The 4,719-nt window shown below is 47.6% G+C and overlaps 1 protein-coding gene across 1 annotated transcript in view; it reads left to right on the top strand.

Moving 5' to 3' along the window:
• The window catches only part of LOC126525968 (uncharacterized), a 3,445-nt gene extending 2,262 nt beyond the window's left edge, over positions 1-1,183 (top strand). Inside the window, exon 3 of the mRNA XM_050173973.3 lies at positions 999-1,183. The gene's annotated coding sequence lies outside the window, so the exon portion shown is untranslated. The remainder of the gene's footprint in view (positions 1-998) is intronic.
• Positions 1,184-4,719: the final 3,536 nt, after the last annotated feature.

The following is a 4,719-nucleotide window of genomic DNA, read 5'->3' as shown; positions in this document are numbered from 1 at the left end:
CTTATATTTGTACCCAATTAACCTAAAAGATCTCATTCATCTTTGCCCAGCTAGCCAACGCAACGGTTTGTGTGGAGCGTAGCCAACTGAGAGTATCTTACAAGCGATCGCAACTACGGGAACCGTTGCTGCGTCAAGGACGCACTTAACGTAGCTCAGGGCTAGTCGAATCGTGTTTCTTGCAACATAAGCCCACCCTGGTAGAAGAAGAAAGTGAACGCGTCTCGGTAGTAATTAAACTACGAGGAATTGCTCCTTTTGGCATCTTTCAACTTCGTGTGCTTCGCTTGCTCTTTCTCAAGCCGCGCTGACGCTGGCCCCCACACGTAGTCTTTTGATTTTCCCAGAACGGACGCAATTATACTGCGGCCCAAGTGAATAGCACCGTTCAACTTCCGCGAATACTTCACATCTGCACATTTTCTTCTCAGTGTTACATAGATCGATGGTGCAAGCCTAAATCATCATTCCGTCGGGGATATCACAATGACCAAAGCTTTCTTCTGGCCAACGCAAATCTCGTAACTCTTCAGGAACCAACACGCAGAATAGCCGTGTCGTTGTACAGCAACTGGATACGTTAAATAAGTGACCTCATCGTTTTGCCAGTGGTCTACATCTTAAGAGAACGGGTGGATTACGCACGGATTTCCCGACAGCTAGGTCATAGCTCCCAGGATACTGCGAGTTGCAATACTCTTTCTTGACAGGGCAGCTTTCGGTCTTTTACTTTCCAACCTCACCCATGACTTGGCAGTTTCTTTACTAACCACTCATATGTAGAGTGATACCTTGATCCGCCATAAAACGTAAAGAAACAAGCTATAAAGAAAAAAAAAGAAGTGTACCGAATCTGCAGCACCCGAGGAATCCCAAACCAAACCAAACCGAACATCACATCAGGTTTCCTTGAAATGCTCGAATAAGATCACAGTTTCATGCCGCCGTGATACTAGACATCTGAAGTCACACCTTTTCTCTTGTACTTTTTTTTTCAGAACCAAAACCGCGGTATTCTACCACCGGGCTCCCGGATGTTCCCAAGACTTCGGTAGTTCCATCAGCACCGGCCCCCGCGGTCTCGCCAGAATATCTCCCAAGTCTTGAGGCATCGCAAGCCGTCCGGGAGAGCGGCCATGTCGCGAACCCCTATCAAATGTATAAATGTTTTCACTTCAACGTACACGTCTGCGTTCTGGTTGTCAAGTCCTTTTTACTTCTTTCTTTTTGCGAATACTACCAGAGTCTCGTCAGGTTCGGCACGCCAATTGACATCGTCAGGTGTCGTGCATTACATTTCGTAGGCATGATAGGCATGCCTGACGCCACAATCTCCGCAAGAAATTGCTACAATTATCTAGCAAAGACGAACACAATTCTGAGTGAAACCAATAATTGCATGACATCTCGTCTGGTCTGCAAGTAGATTCATATTAGAAATGCATATAAGGGAACGCCGATCAAAATGGTGTTGTCGATGGGGTTAGACGTTTCGGTTTCAACAAGCAAGCCTTGTTCACTGCGGTCTTCCTTGTGCTTCCGTTTGGAGCACACGAAAGCACACGGAACGCCATTTTAGTCGGCGTTGTGGTTTTTGCGGTTATAATAGAATTCTGAGTACGTCCACAGGTTGATCAATGACGCCCCCATAAAAATTTTTTGCTTCCTCGGAGCGCGCCAAACCACGATGATCAATTACAATAATAATGGCGAGTTCTTTATGGCTGATGCCAATAAATCCCTCCTATTACCGTTTAAAAGAAACGCTTTCAGCCAGACTCTATACAAAGGTTGATGGGTGGCGTTGCAGAAGCTTCGAAGACCCTTATGCAACTCAAGTTCGTTCTTGTCACGGCGAACATTTTTTTTTGAGCTAGGCAATGTAGGAATTGCGCAGTCTTCACAACCAATACAACGCACAGCATGTGAAGGCGTAGTATGCTGAAAATTTGTGTAGAAAGACGATGCTTTGGAAAAAGGCGAACTCAGTCATAAATAAGGCTTACTTTGACCCTGGGTGGGTGCATAGTACAACATCACCCTGGAGAAGTGTCCTTGGTACTTGTGATGAAACCTGAACAAGCTGAGATTTGGAGGACTTTTTTGTGCACAACTTTGGAACGTCAGGTAGCATGACTATGCACTAATGCGACTGTACGTGCGAAGTGCACAAGCTAACCGCAGTACCCGAGCAATCAGCCAGTGGTGTGGAGAACTGGATCTACCTCCAGAACCATATACAGGTAGATAAGGTAACTTATTTCTCACGACATATATTTCTCCATATTATGAATTCCTCTGATACCGTTACCTGCCTCGACAAGTGAGCCTCCTTTCCCTTTATAACATCACCATCAGCATCATCTTGATTAGTCAGAAGTCACTATGATTTGCAGGCAGAAACTGTTGAGTTTTCTTATCCTATATTATGATGTAACGGGTCGTGGAGGGGCGCCACGCAAGTCGACGAGGAATGCTCCTCGGGAGATTAGAAATGCTGCGCCTGCTGTTTCCTGCGTGTTTGTTTCGAGTTTCACGAACGGATCAACCTATGGACATTCTTTGATTAGGGTATATGAACAAGTCCGCTCTAGTTGGAAATTCATTGTTGCGAAGCAGCTCCGCATAGTGGCAGCGCCCACCTTTGGGTTAGAGTTCGCTTACGTCATGCAATGCATTCACGGGCACGCCGCTCCACCTCGTTTCAATCTTCTCGCAAAGAAGCTTACTCTATGTCGTCTCGGCGTGGCCGAGCCCCGCCCTTCCCAGCGCCGACCTATTAGTCCAATGCGCCTGAGGCATCGAGTTATCGAGATTCTTTCTTTTTCATTCTCTACCATTCCTCCTCCTTCCACACGCGACTCCCGGGAAGGTCGGACTAAGCGATGACGGGGGTAGCAACGCAAGGTTAAACAGCAACAGAACTGTTCCGCTAATGGAGTTTTTGCATAGCGTCGATGACGGCCGGCTACGATGCACGCGAGCACTTTACGGAATAAGGTGGCAGGCGTCGCGAAAACGCTTTTAGAACATGGGAGACCCGCCGCAGTGACCACGTAGTTACGGCGTTTCGCTTTCGAGCGCGAGCTGGCGGGTTCGAATCCCGACAGCTGCGGCAGTATTCCTTTGAGGGCAGAATGCAAATGCACTCTTGCACGGTGCTTTGGGTGCATTCACGAAAACAATCCAGGAGGTAAAAGCTAACTTGGAGTCTGCCCTATAATGTGCCTCATAACTCACCGTGAATTGTTGGCACGGCAAAATCCCGAATTTAATTAATACGGGAGAAGCCCGCGCATGTGAACAAGATCAGAAGTCACCGAAAAGTAGAGCCGCATGGTTGATAATTGTCTTGACATTGCAATTTTGTAAAAAAAAAAAACATTACGATCGTACGGAAGCAATAATACGATGCGCGCGCATACGTGGCATTAAGTTCCTCCCTGCGCATGCACAATGGGCAGGAACGCAGCGCTCGCATGCGCTGCTATGATCGACCTGTCAGATGTGAGAAACATTCAAACGCGCTTCCCCACGTCAACATAACTGCTCTCTTCTCCGAAACAGCGTCACCATTTTCCCCGAGATCACAGAAAAGGATGGGCGAAGGGAAAGATACGCCACAAGGTCAAGACGACGCCACCCCGTTCTCCACGAGCTGACACAAAAGGATAGAAGAAACCGAAGGTCAAGACGCCGTCACCCTTTTCCCCTGGGTGACACCAACGATCCCAAAAAGAAAGACAGGCGACAAGGTCAAAACGACGCCACTCCGTTCTCCACGAGCTGACACAAAAGGATAGAAGAAACCGAAGGTCAAGACGACGTCACCCTTTTCTCAGAGCTGACACAAAAGTATAGAAGAAGAAACCGAAGGTAAAGACTTCGTCACCCTTTTCCCAGAGCTGACACCAAGGATGGGCAAAGGGAAAGACAGGCGCCGGAAGAAGACGGCGACGACCACAGGACCACCAGAGGTTTTTTAATGTCATGCTGGCCCCCGTGTTAAAAAAAGGAACCGCTCGAGCCTCAGGTGAGAGTCACAACCACGTACCAATGAAGTGAATACAATCTCTCCGACTTTTTTTTTTCATCATCACGACGCCCGGCTTCGTCGTCGTTACCTGAATCCTGCGGTGAAGACCCACCTCACCCTGCCGAGGTTGTAACAACTGGTTGGCAGCGACGGGATACCTCAGCATTCGTCATGGCTTCAGAAGAACGATGAGCGCTTGACTTTACTTGAGAATTTGCCAAGTTATGGCTCGTGTGTTTTCTAAAACTGGAAATTAGTTTTGTACGTACAGGCTCCTGTTGAAAGCTTCCTGACGTCACAGCAGAGTAAGAAAGTCCTCGTTCGGGATTAACCATGGATTTAAGCAAGCGGAAAAAGCCAGAGTGGCTACTACAATGTGAAGAGCTGGGAATTGAGGTCGGGAAAAGTCAGAAAAGGCCGCAGCTTATTGAGGCTATTGAGAAGTGTGGGGCTCTTGAGGACGAAACTTCTGAAGCATGGGAAGAAACAGAGAAATGAACTGAGCAAGCTGAACAAAAAGCTGCAGAAGAAAGCAAAGAGCTCAGAAAGCTGCAAAAAGAGCTGCAGAGAAAATCCAAAAGGCTCAGCAAATCGCTGTAGAAGAAAGGCAGAGAGCTGATCAACAGGAAGGTGCACAAAGAAAGGAACGAGATGAACAGAGAGCTCACGAACTAAGGCTAAAG

The sequence above is a fragment of the Dermacentor andersoni genome, chromosome 8 (assembly GCF_023375885.2).
Source record: "Dermacentor andersoni chromosome 8, qqDerAnde1_hic_scaffold, whole genome shotgun sequence".
Taxonomy (NCBI): Eukaryota; Metazoa; Arthropoda; class Arachnida; order Ixodida; family Ixodidae; genus Dermacentor; species Dermacentor andersoni.
The sequence above is the reverse complement of the archived record's forward strand: the minus strand, read 5'-3'. Positions and strand labels throughout refer to the sequence as shown.